The sequence below is a fragment of the Candoia aspera genome, chromosome 9, assembly GCF_035149785.1.
Source record: "Candoia aspera isolate rCanAsp1 chromosome 9, rCanAsp1.hap2, whole genome shotgun sequence".
Lineage (NCBI taxonomy): Eukaryota > Metazoa > Chordata > Lepidosauria > Squamata > Boidae > Candoia > Candoia aspera.
Window position 1 is genome coordinate 22,977,205 of NC_086161.1, and position 17,296 is coordinate 22,994,500.

Consider the following 17,296-nt stretch of genomic DNA (forward strand, 5'->3'; position numbering starts at 1 on the left):
TTGACATGGTCTTTTGCGTGTTGATGCTCATCTCCCCCCTCCCCTTAGACTAGGGAATACGTGTTGTTCCGAAGTGATTCTACAATAGCAACATACAATCTGCAAGGCTTGTTAGGTTTAAGCGTGGGTATCGGGATCTCCCTTATACGTGCAAGAAGAGACAACGTGGACCACGCCACTGTACTTCCTCTCCATTTCTTCCATGGTGAAACCAAACGATCCGTGGCCATTGCAGCAAAGCTGGTGGTCAAGCTGTAGCATCACCGGTAGACATGACATTTGTATCCTCTCTATATCTCAGAATAAAAATCTGGATTCTACAAGTACAGGATTACAATGTGAGGTTCACATCCTTCTTGGGAAAGAAATTCTGCTGTTGAGCGTATACGTGGTGGAGCGCCCATTTGTCTTGTCCAATGTGTGAAATGGCCCTGTGGGATAAAGGCGTTGGAGAGGCATTGGAAAAAGGCCTACAGCTGCAGCTGAGTATCCAAAGCCTCTCTTTCCTGCTCCAGGAACGGCAAGGCTTCCTCCTCTCCCCCTTCACTAACGTGGCCCACTTCAGCCACCTCAAGGCTGACAGCCGATTCCCACTGGTGGAATCAACACGTTGAACTGCACCTATGTGCATTGGGCAGATGTGGTCATGACATATGCGCAAGTCCAGACTTACCCAGGGAAGACAAAAGGCACGTCCTTCCCCCCCTAAAGAATAGAATCTTGAAGGGGGGCAGAACAAAAAGAAGGTCCTGGAGGGGAGGCAGAGAGAAGGGGGCCTCCCCCATCCGCTTGGAACTTCCAGAAAAGCCAGAAGCAACTCAAGGAAATATTGGCTCAGGAAGGGATGTCTGATTCAAAGGGAACTACGGCTGGAGTCGGTCTAGGTAACCACGTTCAGCTGGACATTGTAGGAGGAGAACTGTGGTCAGTTAATTCTAGCAAAACCACAGGAGCCTGGTAGCACCTTTTCCAGCTCACAGATTTTATTAAACAATAACATAGCCAGAACATTGATCTCACCATCATGGCCTCTGTCTGACTTCTTTTTTGACCATACGCTGTGGACACCCCTGTTGCTGCTGCTAACTTTGCATGAACAAGGGCAATGTTTTTGTGTTCTCTTAAATCTCTGGATTCCTTCCTCTTACCTTAGCACTCATCCTGGAAAGAGGAGGCCTTTTTTTTTTAATCTCATGTGGAAGATGGAGGCTTTGCAAGCTTAATAAGTAGCAAGTAATGAGTACTATCACTAAAGGCCAAAACAGAATCAGAATCCAGAATATATGTTTTAAAACATTATACCACTTGTTCAAGCATGCTTAAGGTCATGCTGACCAGGAATTTGGGGGGATTGAAGTCCAAAACATCTGGTGGAGGGCACCACAAGTTGTATTCCTTGATTTAGAAAGCAGTTTGCTTTCAGTACACTCTGCTTCTGCTCTTATAAATGGATTGATGTGTTGTTATGAATTGGTTATGAATTCCTCTCTCCCAGTAAGAGGGAGATACCATATAAAAGCCACCATTGGGACATCTGTGAGATAAATTCGGACCTTGTATCCCTTCCCATGTTGTAGCAAGACTTGTAACAGGCCGCAAGTAGAAGACATGCCCAAAACAGGATTTCATTTTTTATTACTTAAAAAATGTGACGCTTGTTTCAGTCTTCCACATGAAATATTAATGCCTCTGCAGATTCACCTGCCTGGAGCTGCAGGAAGTTGCTGAAGAAAGCCCTGCCGAAGATGGATGGTCTGCTTTGGGTCCAAGGCAACACCCTGATATTCCCGGGCTGCCAGGCGTTGGCTATTCTCCGGTGCTAGCCAGAGAGCCCTCACTTGCTCCACCACCTCTGCAAACGCCTTCATTGCCTCCGCATGAAGGCTCGTGTCCTGGGCCAAGGGCTCGAAAAGGTTCAAGGGGGCAGCACTTCGGAGGCTCCTGGGCAGAGGAATTCGAATAGGAAGGCAAGGTTCCCTACGAGGAAGTGCTGGAGGTATTTTCCTTCCAGGGCACCACGCATGTGCAGGAGGATGTCCTCAAGTCTCAGTGCAGTTTGCTCTGGCTCCCAGGAGGACAGAGGCCCTGAAGCAAGAGGTGCATCAGAGAGGTCTAGTAGTGGTAGTCGGTGAGCACCGGGTTCTTCTTTCCTGGGGTACTGGAGGCTTGGAAGAAGAGGAGGACCTGAAGGCATTTCAGGTGGCAGCTGTCCCTGGGAGCTCGCTGGCCCACCCATTTGAAAAAGAGCAGCTCCTGGACAGCAAAGCTCTGATACCAAGCAGTACGTTTAGATGGTCTTTCTTGCCACCCTGGGGGGTCAGGAAGACCAGAGAGTCTCCTTGCTGCACCCCAAGTAAAAGGTCAATCAAGACCCCCTTCCCGGATGGGAATTCCAATTCAGCCGGCAGGTCTTGCCGGACTGCTGGATGGTGAGACTTAAGCTGTACTTCTGGCCAAGGGTATTCCAGGCCTTGCTCACCAGCGCTCGGAACCACTGGGTGGCTTTCTCCCCGTCCAAATGGGAACGGGTGCAAAGGACGTGCAATAGGGAGCCGCCTTGCTCTTCCCGGCTCAGCTGTCGCTCCGGGTGGTGAAGGAAGCACACCACGTCCCCCAGCAGCTTCTCTCTCTTGCACACGCAATCCCTTTCCACCAAGATGTGCCCGTGCTTGCTTGGAGCACCCTGAGAATCACTGGTTTCAGTGTGGAAGGAGTGGCCCTTGGGTGGCGATATGGGCGCAAGGACAGAGAACGCTTTGGAAACCTTCTCCACGGGCCATCCTTCAAAGGCACTGCCCACCCCAATGCAGTTCTCCAGCAGAGGAAGTGTGTTTTGAGAGGGAAGGGCGTTCCGGCTCCCTTCCAGCAGATCGTTCACAAACGCCTCCACAAAATCGCACAAGCTGCTCATGCCACTCCCTTCCGTCTCAACGCGGTGGTAGTAAAAATCCTCCAGCAATCTTCGCTTGGAGTCGTAATATGCGGGTTCCAGATCAGTGTCTTCGTCTTCGCTGCTGCTGCTGGAGCTGTCTGTGCTGGAGGCGTAGCCGGGCTCCTCCTCAGTGGTGCGTCTGCAGCATCCGAAGAGGAGGAGGAGGACCAGCCCTACGTAAGGCCACCCGTCCCGGGTTCCGTCTTCCGCTGTTCGCTCACCGCTGCTCCACTGCTCCTGGCTCTGTCCTGGATCCCAGTCCCAGTTCTCCTGATCCAATTCCACCTGCAGGCGCCCCATTTCCCTAGTCAGCCACACCTCACGCTCCCTGAGACGGTCCCGCGTGGCCGAATCATTGATGTCACTGACCATCAGGGGGTGGTGGACTAATGCCACGAGGGCCAGGAAAATCAGCCGGCTGATGGCCATATCCAAAGGGATTGTCTCTGGAAGAAAGCACAAATGATAAAAGTGTCCCAATGGGAGGCAAGAAATCACATGCTCTGTGCCTTGCCTGCTCCTTTCTGGCACCCCAGAACAAGACTTCCTAAGTCACAATCTGGTTTGAAAGCCCTGGCATTTTCCAGCCTTCGGGGAGCCCCATTGGCTGCTAGTTGCTGCACTAGTAACCCCTGCCCATTGTTACTTGACTGATTGTGAAGTCCCAGCTGGCCTTAAAAGGACATTATTATTATTAGTTATTTTATTTATTTCCTATCCCACCTTTATTATTTTGATAAATAACTCAAGGCGGCGAACGTACCTCATACTCCTTCCTCCTCCTCCTTTCCCCACAACCACAACCCTGTGAGGGGAGTCGGGCTGAGAGAGCGACTGCCCCAGCCGTCTTCCACGCCTAAGGAAGGACTAGAACTCTCAGTCGCCCGGTTTCTAGCCCAGCACCTTCCCCTCTAGACCAAACATATTAAATCCTCCCCCACAGCCCCTCAAACAGCTGTACTTTTGAAGCAACACAAGTACAATAGCAACATCGCTGAAAGACAAAAAATGGAACACTGTCCTAAAAGCCGGAAGCAAGGACAGGAGCGTGTTTATTTTCCACCTGGGGTGGGCTGGGGGCTCCAATTTGGGCCTAGAAACAAATTGGCAGACCCAGTTTCAAAGGGTGTAGAAGTACCAAACATTCTGAAGGGAAGGCTCTTCCCAATTTCCTTGGGGTGCATTTCTGGACATTTTTCAAAATAAGCTCAGGTAAGGAATGCATGACAGGGAGCCAGCGTGAACATCCCCACCATACATGTCAAGGAGCTCACCGTTGATTTCCAAAGTGTTTTCAGCCCTTAAATACATCCCATCCAGCCAACAGCTCTGCGGTCTTAGCTCAATCCACATTTCCAAACACACCTTACCTCTATTTTACCTGGATCCAGTTTAAGGTCAATTACTACTGTCCACCACAAAGTCGCCCCAAAGCACCTCTCTGTGGTTTCCTTCCAGCCCCTCCACATTGTGGGGCCCACTTTGAATTTAGACCCGGGTCATGGGAAGAGAAAGTTGGACATTAAAGAAGCAGCTTAGAAAAGGTTTGAGGCCTCTGAACTTTGGTCTTGGAGAAGACTCCTGAGAATACTGAGGAGGGCCAAGAAAACAAACTGATGGATCATCCAACCTATCAACCCAGAGGTCTCAATCAAGGCACCAATGAGCAGGCTCAAAGGATCCTACTGTGGACCCCTGATGCAGAGACCCAGCACTCGGGAGAAGGCTCAGGGCTCTAAGACTGGGAAAGGTGGAAAGAAAGAGGAGAAGAGGACGACCAGCAGCAAGGGGGAAGGACTCAGCTACAGGGGCGATGGGGGCACCGCTGGAAGACCAGAAGGACCACCCAGCTGGGGACATGGAGAAGATCTTTCTATGTGGTCTCTAAGAGTGGACTCTGACTGGGTGGCACCTAATGAAATCAACAAGAATATAACCCATCAAAGGAAATGTAATAAATCATAATTGAAACACAACTACAGCTCATGCCCCCTGGGAGGAGGCCCAGATCTGAAGCGCTTGCAAAATTGGGGGTGCTGAGGCTGGGGCAGCAACAACAGCACGATCGGAAGTCATTCCTACCAGCAGCAAATCCGGGTTTTTCTGGACAAGCTGCAATAAACCTCCAAAGAGCAACTCTTGATCCAAATAAATGTGAAACCAAAATGAGAGTTGCTCCCTAAAAATAAAACCCACCTTTCAGGCAGTTATTTGTTTTTTTCTGAGAGGTAGATTACAAGGTAAATATGACAAGTGCTTTCTTTCTTGCCCAAGCCTCACCCCAGTGAAATCATTTTTTTCAAGGGGCGGTCTCACAAATGTACCTATTGTGGCAGCAGCAATGGGTTGAAGCACCATAGCATTTGGCTCCAGTTTCACCTTCTAACGTAAGTGAGCACATTCGCATAGTTGACTTTTTGTGGTCAAAGACTTTTCACTCGCGGAGGACACGCTTGAAGCGGAATCTTCCTCTTCACTGACGTAAAGGGGTCCCATTGTCTCCATGGGATCACACGGCTGACTCCAAGCTTCCTACGCTCCTCTATTCTTCCATCCTAACATCAAAGGATCCCAAGTCATTATCTTGCCGTACAGTAAGTAGAAGAGCCTCGTTCCATGATGGTATTGTCTTCTCCAGGTGGCCCATAGAACAATCCGAGAAAGTGACAGTGAAAATTGTAGAAGACGACCGGAAGTGGCAGGGTGGACAACGGGTGGGCTTCACCTGGAAAGATCCCTGTCTTCTGTCTGGTGAACTGCCTCCATTTGTGTGCCCAGACTTGGTCAGTCAAGGGAAGACTTGTGCATGTGTTGTTCCAGATGAATATATAGCAGAAGATACCACTGTCAGCTTCTGGGTGGACAACCAGGGCTGCGTTTGTTGCAGCACCAAGCTTGAGGCAGAAGGGTCCTTCCTCTTCAATGGTGTCTCGGTTGAATCTCCCCTTTGGACTGTTGTGGACGTCTGTGGAAGAACTAAAGCAATCCAACTTCTCGGGAAGCAACCGCAGGCTCGACAATTGGCTTTGGATGACTTTTTAGTTCAGAGGAGGGCCGGTGGAGGGAAGGACAGGGCTGCTGCCGCTTGGTGAGGCCAGAGGATCATGGAAGAAACGAATCGCACAGAGAGGGAAAAGTGAGGTGTGCAATTAAAAGTAATCCCCAACTGAAGACGGGGGTGGGCTCTGACCCATTTACATCCTTCAAACCTACATATTTCTTGCTGGGAAGGGGCCAGCATGCTCCCCTTCCAACTGGGGGAGATCGAGAGAGCTCCTGCAGATAGCATAGAAATGCCAATGTTTTCCAAAGACGCTGTTTGGGGTGAATCTGTATTGGCCCCAGTGGCCAGCTGGAATTGGCAGGCTGCTGCAAAGCACCTTCCAGCTCTTCGAGTCTCTCCCAAGGCTTAAAACGGTGAGGATCTCTGACCTACTTCGCACCACATCTGGAGAGGGTTGGATGGGTGATATCATCAGCGACTTGATGGCAACTCAGAGGTGACCTTCTGATGAAGATAGCCTAATCACTTCGTGACATGGTCTTTTGCGTGTTGATGCTCATCTTCCCCCCTCCCCTTAGACTAGGGAATACGTGTTGTTCCGAAGTGATTCTACAATAGCAACATACAATCTGCAAGGCTTGTTAGGTTTAAGCGTGGGTATCGGGATCTCCCTTATACGTGCAAGAAGAGACAACGTGGACCACGCCACTGTACTTCCTCTCCATTTCTTCCATGGTGAAACCAAACGATCCGTGGCCATTGCAGCAAAGCTGGTGGTCAAGCTGTAGCATCAACGGTAGACATGACATTTGTATCCTCTCTATATCTCAGAATAAAAATCTGGATTCTACAAGTACAGGATTACAATGTGAGGTTCACATCCTTCTTGGGGAAAGAAATTCTGCTGTTGAGCGTATACGTGGTGGAGCGCCCATTTGTCTTGTCCAATGTGTGAAATGGCCCTGTGGGATAAAGGCGTTGGAGAGGCATCTGGAAAAGGCCTACAGCTGCAGCTGAGTATCCCAAAGCCTCTCTTTCCTGCTCCAGGGAACGGCAAGGCTTCCTCCTCTCCCCCTTCACTAACGTGGCCCACTTCAGCCACCTCAAGGCTGACAGCCGATTCCCACTGGTGGAATCAACACGTTGAACTGCACCTATGTGCATTGGGCAGATGTGGTCATGACATATGCGCAAGTCCAGACTTACCCAGGGAAGACAAAAGGCACGTCCTTCCCCCCCTAAAGAATAGAATCTTGAAGGGGGCAGAACAAAAAGAAGGTCCTGGAGGGGAGGCAGAGAGAAGGGGGCCTCCCCATCCGCTTGGAACTTCCAGAAAAGCCAGAAGCAACTCAAGGAAATATTGGCTCAGGAAGGGATGTCTGATTCAAGGAACTACGGCTGGAGTCGGTCTAGGTAACCACGTTCAGCTGGACATTGTAGGAGGAGAACTGTGGTCAGTTAATTCTAGCAAAACCACAGGAGCCTGGTAGCACCTTTTCCAGCTCACAGATTTTATTAAACAATAACATAGCCAGAACCTTGATCTCACCATCATGGCCTCTGTCTTGACTTCTTTTTTGACCATACGCTGTGGACACCCCTGTTGCTGCTGCTAACTTTGCATGAACAAGGGCAATGTTTTTGTGTTCTCTTAAATCTCTGGATTCCTTCCTCTTACCTTAGCACTCATCCTGGAAAGAGGAGGCCTTTTTTTTTTAATCTCATGTGGAAGATGGAGGCTTTGCAAGCTTAATAAGTAGCAAGTAATGAGTACTATCACTAAAAGGCCAAAACAGAATCCAGAATCCAGAATATATGTTTTAAAACATTATACCACTTTTCAAGCATGCTTAAGGTCATGCTGACCAGGAATTTGGGGGGATTGAAGTCCAAAACATCTGGTGGAGGGCACCAACAAGTTGTATTCCTTGATTTAGAAAGCAGTTTGCTTTCAGTACACTCTGCTTCTGCTCTTATAAATGGATTGATGTGTTGTTATGAATTGGTTATGAATTCCTCTCTCCCAGTAAGAGGGAGATACCATATAAAAGCCACCATTGGGACATCTGTGAGATAAATTCGGACCTTGTATCCCTTCCCATGTTGTAGCAAGACTTGTAACAGGCCGCAAGTAGAAGACATGCCCAAAACAGGATTTCATTTTTTATTACTTAAAAAATGTGACGCTTGTTTCAGTCTTCCACATGAAATATTAATGCCTCTGCAGATTCCACCTGCCTGGAGCTGCAGGAAGTTGCTGAAGAAAGCCCTGCCGAAGATGGGATGGTCTGCTTTGGGTCCAAGGCCAACACCCTGATATTCCCGGGCTGCCAGGCGTTGCTATTCTCCCGGTGCTAGCCAGAGAGCCCTCACTTGCTCCACCACCTCTGCAAACGCCTTCATTGCCTCCGCATGAAGGCTCGTGTCCTGGGCCAAGGGCTCGAAAAGGTTCAAGGGGGCAGCACTTCGGAGGCTCCTGGGCAGAGGAATTCGAATAGGGAAGGCAAGGTTCCCTACGAGGAAGTGCTGGAGGTATTTTCCTTCCAGGGCACCACGCATGTGCAGGAGGATGTCCTCAAGTCTCAGTGCAGTTTGCTCTGGCTCCCAGGAGGACAGAGGCCCCTGAAGCAAGAGGTGCATCAGAGAGGTCTAGTAGTGGTAGTCGGTGAGCACCGGGTTCTTCTTTCCTGGGGTACTGGAGGCTTGGAAGAAGAGGAGGACCTGAAGGCATTTCAGGTGGCAGCTGTCCCTGGGAGCTCGCTGGCCCACCCATTTGAAAAAGAGCAGCTCCTGGACAGCAAAGCTCTGATACCAAGCAGTACCGTTTAGATGGTCTTTCTTGCCACCCTGGGGGGTCAGGAAGACCAGAGAGTCTCCTTGCTGCACCCCAAGTAAAAGGTCAATCAAGACCCCCTTCCCGGATGGGAATTCCAATTTCAGCCGGCAGGTCTTGCCGGACTGCTGGATGGTGAGACTTAAGCTGTACTTCTGGCCAAGGGTATTCCAGGCCTTGCTCACCAGCGCTCGGAACCACTGGGTGGCTTTCTCCCCGTCCAAATGGGAACGGGTGCAAAGGACGTGCAATAGGGAGCCGCCTTGCTCTTCCCGGCTCAGCTGTCGCTCCGGGTGGTGAAGGAAGCACACCACGTCCCCCAGCAGCTTCTCTCTCTTGCACACGCAATCCCTTTCCACCAAGATGTGCCCGTGCTTGCTTGGAGCACCCTGAGAATCACTGGTTTCAGTGTGGAAGGAGTGGCCCTTGGGTGGCGATATGGGCGCAAGGACAGAGAACGCTTTGGAAACCTTCTCCACGGGCCATCCTTCAAAGGCACTGCCCACCCCAATGCAGTTCTCCAGCAGAGGAAGTGTGTTTTGAGAGGGAAGGGCGTTCCGGCTCCCTTCCAGCAGATCGTTCACAAACGCCTCCACAAAATCGCACAAGCTGCTCATGCCACTCCCTTCCGTCTCAACGCGGTGGTAGTAAAAATCCTCCAGCAATCTTCGCTTGGAGTCGTAATATGCGGGTTCCAGATCAGTGTCTTCGTCTTCGCTGCTGCTGCTGGAGCTGTCTGTGCTGGAGGCGTAGCCGGGCTCCTCCTCAGTGGTGCGTCTGCAGCATCCGAAGAGGAGGAGGAGGACCAGCCCTACGTAAGGCCACCCGTCCCGGGTTCCGTCTTCCGCTGTTCGCTCACCGCTGCTCCACTGCTCCTGGCTCTGTCCTGGATCCCAGTCCCAGTTCTCCTGATCCAATTCCACCTGCAGGCGCCCCATTTCCCTAGTCAGCCACACCTCACGCTCCCTGAGACGGTCCCGCGTGGCCGAATCATTGATGTCACTGACCATCAGGGGGTGGTGGACTAATGCCACGAGGGCCAGGAAAATCAGCCGGCTGATGGCCATATCCAAAGGGATTGTCTCTGGAAGAAAGCACAAATGATAAAAGTGTCCCAATGGGAGGCAAGAAATCACATGCTCTGTGCCTTGCCTGCTCCTTTCTGGCACCCCAGAACAAGACTTCCTAAGTCACAATCTGGTTTGAAAGCCCTGGCATTTTCCAGCCTTCGGGGAGCCCCATTGGCTGCTAGTTGCTGCACTAGTAACCCCTGCCCATTGTTACTTGACTGATTGTGAAGTCCCAGCTGGCCTTAAAAGGACATTATTATTATTAGTTATTTTATTTATTTCCTATCCCACCTTTATTATTTTGATAAATAACTCAAGGCGGCGAACGTACCTCATACTCCTTCCTCCTCCTCCTTTCCCCACAACCACAACCCTGTGAGGGGAGTCGGGCTGAGAGAGCGACTGCCCCAGCCGTCTTCCACGCCTAAGGAAGGACTAGAACTCTCAGTCGCCCGGTTTCTAGCCCAGCACCTTCCCCTCTAGACCAAACATATTAAATCCTCCCCCACAGCCCCTCAAACAGCTGTACTTTTGAAGCAACACAAGTACAATAGCAACATCGCTGAAAGACAAAAAATGGAACACTGTCCTAAAAGCCGGAAGCAAGGACAGGAGCGTGTTTATTTTCCACCTGGGGTGGGCTGGGGGCTCCAATTTGGGCCTAGAAACAAATTGGCAGACCCAGTTTCAAAGGGTGTAGAAGTACCAAACATTCTGAAGGGAAGGCTCTTCCCAATTTCCTTGGGGTGCATTTCTGGACATTTTTCAAAATAAGCTCAGGTAAGGAATGCATGACAGGGAGCCAGCGTGAACATCCCCACCATACATGTCAAGGAGCTCACCGTTGATTTCCAAAGTGTTTTCAGCCCTTAAATACATCCCATCCAGCCAACAGCTCTGCGGTCTTAGCTCAATCCACATTTCCAAACACACCTTACCTCTATTTTACCTGGATCCAGTTTAAGGTCAATTACTACTGTCCACCACAAAGTCGCCCCAAAGCACCTCTCTGTGGTTTCCTTCCAGCCCCTCCACATTGTGGGGCCCACTTTGAATTTAGACCCGGGTCATGGGAAGAGAAAGTTGGACATTAAAGAAGCAGCTTAGAAAAGGTTTGAGGCCTCTGAACTTTGGTCTTGGAGAAGACTCCTGAGAATACTGAGGAGGGCCAAGAAAACAAACTGATGGATCATCCAACCTATCAACCCAGAGGTCTCAATCAAGGCACCAATGAGCAGGCTCAAAGGATCCTACTGTGGACCCCTGATGCAGAGACCCAGCACTCGGGAGAAGGCTCAGGGCTCTAAGACTGGGAAAGGTGGAAAGAAAGAGGAGAAGAGGACGACCAGCAGCAAGGGGGAAGGACTCAGCTACAGGGGCGATGGGGGCACCGCTGGAAGACCAGAAGGACCACCCAGCTGGGGACATGGAGAAGATCTTTCTATGTGGTCTCTAAGAGTGGACTCTGACTGGGTGGCACCTAATGAAATCAACAAGAATATAACCCATCAAAGGAAATGTAATAAATCATAATTGAAACACAACTACAGCTCATGCCCCCTGGGAGGAGGCCCAGATCTGAAGCGCTTGCAAAATTGGGGGTGCTGAGGCTGGGGCAGCAACAACAGCACGATCGGAAGTCATTCCTACCAGCAGCAAATCCGGGTTTTTCTGGACAAGCTGCAATAAACCTCCAAAGAGCAACTCTTGATCCAAATAAATGTGAAACCAAAATGAGAGTTGCTCCCTAAAAATAAAACCCACCTTTCAGGCAGTTATTTGTTTTTTTCTGAGAGGTAGATTACAAGGTAAATATGACAAGTGCTTTCTTTCTTGCCCAAGCCTCACCCCAGTGAAATCATTTTTTTCAAGGGGCGGTCTCACAAATGTACCTATTGTGGCAGCAGCAATGGGTTGAAGCACCATAGCATTTGGCTCCAGTTTCACCTTCTAACGTAAGTGAGCACATTCGCATAGTTGACTTTTTGTGGTCAAAGACTTTTCACTCGCGGAGGACACGCTTGAAGCGGAATCTTCCTCTTCACTGACGTAAAGGGGTCCCATTGTCTCCATGGGATCACACGGCTGACTCCAAGCTTCCTACGCTCCTCTATTCTTCCATCCTAACATCAAAGGATCCCAAGTCATTATCTTGCCGTACAGTAAGTAGAAGAGCCTCGTTCCATGATGGTATTGTCTTCTCCAGGTGGCCCATAGAACAATCCGAGAAAGTGACAGTGAAAATTGTAGAAGACGACCGGAAGTGGCAGGGTGGACAACGGGTGGGCTTCACCTGGAAAGATCCCTGTCTTCTGTCTGGTGAACTGCCTCCATTTGTGTGCCCAGACTTGGTCAGTCAAGGGAAGACTTGTGCATGTGTTGTTCCAGATGAATATATAGCAGAAGATACCACTGTCAGCTTCTGGGTGGACAACCAGGGCTGCGTTTGTTGCAGCACCAAGCTTGAGGCAGAAGGGTCCTTCCTCTTCAATGGTGTCTCGGTTGAATCTCCCCTTTGGACTGTTGTGGACGTCTGTGGAAGAACTAAAGCAATCCAACTTCTCGGGAAGCAACCGCAGGCTCGACAATTGGCTTTGGATGACTTTTTAGTTCAGAGGAGGGCCGGTGGAGGGAAGGACAGGGCTGCTGCCGCTTGGTGAGGCCAGAGGATCATGGAAGAAACGAATCGCACAGAGAGGGAAAAGTGAGGTGTGCAATTAAAAGTAATCCCCAACTGAAGACGGGGGTGGGCTCTGACCCATTTACATCCTTCAAACCTACATATTTCTTGCTGGGAAGGGGCCAGCATGCTCCCCTTCCAACTGGGGGAGATCGAGAGAGCTCCTGCAGATAGCATAGAAATGCCAATGTTTTCCAAAGACGCTGTTTGGGGTGAATCTGTATTGGCCCCAGTGGCCAGCTGGAATTGGCAGGCTGCTGCAAAGCACCTTCCAGCTCTTCGAGTCTCTCCCAAGGCTTAAAACGGTGAGGATCTCTGACCTACTTCGCACCACATCTGGAGAGGGTTGGATGGGTGATATCATCAGCGACTTGATGGCAACTCAGAGGTGACCTTCTGATGAAGATAGCCTAATCACTTCGTGACATGGTCTTTTGCGTGTTGATGCTCATCTTCCCCCCTCCCCTTAGACTAGGGAATACGTGTTGTTCCGAAGTGATTCTACAATAGCAACATACAATCTGCAAGGCTTGTTAGGTTTAAGCGTGGGTATCGGGATCTCCCTTATACGTGCAAGAAGAGACAACGTGGACCACGCCACTGTACTTCCTCTCCATTTCTTCCATGGTGAAACCAAACGATCCGTGGCCATTGCAGCAAAGCTGGTGGTCAAGCTGTAGCATCAACGGTAGACATGACATTTGTATCCTCTCTATATCTCAGAATAAAAATCTGGATTCTACAAGTACAGGATTACAATGTGAGGTTCACATCCTTCTTGGGGAAAGAAATTCTGCTGTTGAGCGTATACGTGGTGGAGCGCCCATTTGTCTTGTCCAATGTGTGAAATGGCCCTGTGGGATAAAGGCGTTGGAGAGGCATCTGGAAAAGGCCTACAGCTGCAGCTGAGTATCCCAAAGCCTCTCTTTCCTGCTCCAGGGAACGGCAAGGCTTCCTCCTCTCCCCCTTCACTAACGTGGCCCACTTCAGCCACCTCAAGGCTGACAGCCGATTCCCACTGGTGGAATCAACACGTTGAACTGCACCTATGTGCATTGGGCAGATGTGGTCATGACATATGCGCAAGTCCAGACTTACCCAGGGAAGACAAAAGGCACGTCCTTCCCCCCCTAAAGAATAGAATCTTGAAGGGGGCAGAACAAAAAGAAGGTCCTGGAGGGGAGGCAGAGAGAAGGGGGCCTCCCCATCCGCTTGGAACTTCCAGAAAAGCCAGAAGCAACTCAAGGAAATATTGGCTCAGGAAGGGATGTCTGATTCAAGGAACTACGGCTGGAGTCGGTCTAGGTAACCACGTTCAGCTGGACATTGTAGGAGGAGAACTGTGGTCAGTTAATTCTAGCAAAACCACAGGAGCCTGGTAGCACCTTTTCCAGCTCACAGATTTTATTAAACAATAACATAGCCAGAACCTTGATCTCACCATCATGGCCTCTGTCTTGACTTCTTTTTTGACCATACGCTGTGGACACCCCTGTTGCTGCTGCTAACTTTGCATGAACAAGGGCAATGTTTTTGTGTTCTCTTAAATCTCTGGATTCCTTCCTCTTACCTTAGCACTCATCCTGGAAAGAGGAGGCCTTTTTTTTTTAATCTCATGTGGAAGATGGAGGCTTTGCAAGCTTAATAAGTAGCAAGTAATGAGTACTATCACTAAAAGGCCAAAACAGAATCCAGAATCCAGAATATATGTTTTAAAACATTATACCACTTTTCAAGCATGCTTAAGGTCATGCTGACCAGGAATTTGGGGGGATTGAAGTCCAAAACATCTGGTGGAGGGCACCAACAAGTTGTATTCCTTGATTTAGAAAGCAGTTTGCTTTCAGTACACTCTGCTTCTGCTCTTATAAATGGATTGATGTGTTGTTATGAATTGGTTATGAATTCCTCTCTCCCAGTAAGAGGGAGATACCATATAAAAGCCACCATTGGGACATCTGTGAGATAAATTCGGACCTTGTATCCCTTCCCATGTTGTAGCAAGACTTGTAACAGGCCGCAAGTAGAAGACATGCCCAAAACAGGATTTCATTTTTTATTACTTAAAAAATGTGACGCTTGTTTCAGTCTTCCACATGAAATATTAATGCCTCTGCAGATTCCACCTGCCTGGAGCTGCAGGAAGTTGCTGAAGAAAGCCCTGCCGAAGATGGGATGGTCTGCTTTGGGTCCAAGGCCAACACCCTGATATTCCCGGGCTGCCAGGCGTTGCTATTCTCCCGGTGCTAGCCAGAGAGCCCTCACTTGCTCCACCACCTCTGCAAACGCCTTCATTGCCTCCGCATGAAGGCTCGTGTCCTGGGCCAAGGGCTCGAAAAGGTTCAAGGGGGCAGCACTTCGGAGGCTCCTGGGCAGAGGAATTCGAATAGGGAAGGCAAGGTTCCCTACGAGGAAGTGCTGGAGGTATTTTCCTTCCAGGGCACCACGCATGTGCAGGAGGATGTCCTCAAGTCTCAGTGCAGTTTGCTCTGGCTCCCAGGAGGACAGAGGCCCCTGAAGCAAGAGGTGCATCAGAGAGGTCTAGTAGTGGTAGTCGGTGAGCACCGGGTTCTTCTTTCCTGGGATACTGGAGGCTTGGAAGAAGAGGAGGACCTGAAGGCATTTCAGGTGGCAGCTGTCCCTGGGAGCTCGCTGGCCCACCCATTTGAAAAAGAGCAGCTCCTGGACAGCAAAGCTCTGATACCAAGCAGTACCGTTTAGATGGTCTTTCTTGCCACCCTGGGGGGTCAGGAAGACCAGAGAGTCTCCTTGCTGCACCCCAAGTAAAAGGTCAATCAAGACCCCCTTCCCGGATGGGAATTCCAATTTCAGCCGGCAGGTCTTGCCGGACTGCTGGATGGTGAGACTTAAGCTGTACTTCTGGCCAAGGGTATTCCAGGCCTTGCTCACCAGCGCTCGGAACCACTGGGTGGCTTTCTCCCCGTCCAAATGGGAACGGGTGCAAAGGACGTGCAATAGGGAGCCGCCTTGCTCTTCCCGGCTCAGCTGTCGCTCCGGGTGGTGAAGGAAGCACACCACGTCCCCCAGCAGCTTCTCTCTCTTGCACACGCAATCCCTTTCCACCAAGATGTGCCCGTGCTTGCTTGGAGCACCCTGAGAATCACTGGTTTCAGTGTGGAAGGAGTGGCCCTTGGGTGGCGATATGGGCGCAAGGACAGAGAACGCTTTGGAAACCTTCTCCACGGGCCATCCTTCAAAGGCACTGCCCACCCCAATGCAGTTCTCCAGCAGAGGAAGTGTGTTTTGAGAGGGAAGGGCGTTCCGGCTCCCTTCCAGCAGATCGTTCACAAACGCCTCCACAAAATCGCACAAGCTGCTCATGCCACTCCCTTCCGTCTCAACGCGGTGGTAGTAAAAATCCTCCAGCAATCTTCGCTTGGAGTCGTAATATGCGGGTTCCAGATCAGTGTCTTCGTCTTCGCTGCTGCTGCTGGAGCTGTCTGTGCTGGAGGCGTAGCCGGGCTCCTCCTCAGTGGTGCGTCTGCAGCATCCGAAGAGGAGGAGGAGGACCAGCCCTACGTAAGGCCACCCGTCCCGGGTTCCGTCTTCCGCTGTTCGCTCACCGCTGCTCCACTGCTCCTGGCTCTGTCCTGGATCCCAGTCCCAGTTCTCCTGATCCAATTCCACCTGCAGGCGCCCCATTTCCCTAGTCAGCCGCACCTCACGCTCCCTGAGACGGTCCCGCGTGGCCGAATCATTGATGTCACTGACCATCGGGGTGGTGGACTAATGCCACGAGGGCCAGGAAAATCAGCCGGCTGATGGCCATATCCAAAGGGATTGTCTCTGGAAGAAAGCACAAATGATAAAAGTGTCCCAATGGGAGGCAAGAAATCACATGCTCTGTGCCTTGCCTGCTCCTTTCTGGCACCCCAGAACAAGACTTCCTAAGTCACAATCTGGTTTGAAAGCCCTGGCATTTTCCAGCCTTCGGGGAGCCCCATTGGCTGCTAGTTGCTGCACTAGTAACCCCTGCCCATTGTTACTTGACTGATTGTGAAGTCCCAGCTGGCCTTAAAAGGACATTATTATTATTAGTTATTTTATTTATTTCCTATCCCACCTTTATTAATTTTAAAAATAACTGAAGGCGGCGAACATACCTCATACTCCTTCCTCCTCCTCTTTTCCCCACAACAACAACCCTGTGAGGGGAGTCAGGCTGAGAGAGCGACTGCCCCAGCCGTCTTCCATGCCTAAGGAAGGACTAGAACTCTCAGTCGCCTAGTTTCTAACCCAGCACCTTCACCACTTTGTTGTTTATTCGTTTAGTCGCTTCCGACTCTTCGTGACTTCATGGACCAGCCCATGCCAGAGCTTCCTGTCGGTCGTCAACACCCCCAGCTCCCCCAGGGATGGGTCCGTCACCTCTAGAATATCATCCATCCATCTTGCCCTTGGTCGGCCCCTCTTCCTTTTGCCTTCCACTCTCCCTAGCATCAGCATCTTCTCCAGGGTGTCCTGTCTTCTCATTATGTGGCCAAAGTATTTCAGTTTTGCCTTTAATATCATTCCCTCAAGTGAGCAGTCTGGCTTTATTTCCTGGAGGATGGACTGGTTGGATCTTCTTGCAGTCCAAGGCACTCTGAGAATTTTCCTCCAACACCACAGTTCAAAAGCATCGATTTTTCTTCGCTCAGCCTTCCTTATGGTCCAGCTCTCGCAGCCATATGTTACTACAGGGAACACCATTGCTTTAACTATGCGGGCCTTTGTTGTCAGTGTGATGTCTCTGCTCTTAACTATTTTATCGAGA

At 50.4% G+C, this 17,296-nt stretch overlaps 6 pseudogenes; 2 read left to right on the top strand and 4 right to left on the bottom strand.

The window, feature by feature from the left end:
- LOC134502871 (inositol 1,4,5-trisphosphate receptor-interacting protein-like 1) overlaps nucleotides 1-1,160 on the bottom strand; it is a 2,790-nt pseudogene extending 1,630 nt beyond the window's left edge.
- A 537-nt stretch (nucleotides 1,161-1,697) lies between these two features.
- LOC134502872 (inositol 1,4,5-trisphosphate receptor-interacting protein-like 1) lies at nucleotides 1,698-3,361 on the bottom strand (annotated as a pseudogene).
- Nucleotides 3,362-5,453: 2,092 nt separating this feature from the next.
- On the top strand, nucleotides 5,454-8,273 carry LOC134502873 (E3 ubiquitin-protein ligase NEURL3-like; annotated as a pseudogene).
- Nucleotides 8,274-8,276: 3 nt separating this feature from the next.
- Nucleotides 8,277-9,836, bottom strand: LOC134502874 (inositol 1,4,5-trisphosphate receptor-interacting protein-like 1; annotated as a pseudogene).
- Nucleotides 9,837-11,931: 2,095 nt separating this feature from the next.
- Nucleotides 11,932-14,748, top strand: LOC134502875 (E3 ubiquitin-protein ligase NEURL3-like; annotated as a pseudogene).
- Nucleotides 14,749-14,751: 3 nt separating this feature from the next.
- LOC134502876 (inositol 1,4,5-trisphosphate receptor-interacting protein-like 1) lies at nucleotides 14,752-16,309 on the bottom strand (annotated as a pseudogene).
- Between the last annotated feature and the right edge of the window lie 987 nt (nucleotides 16,310-17,296).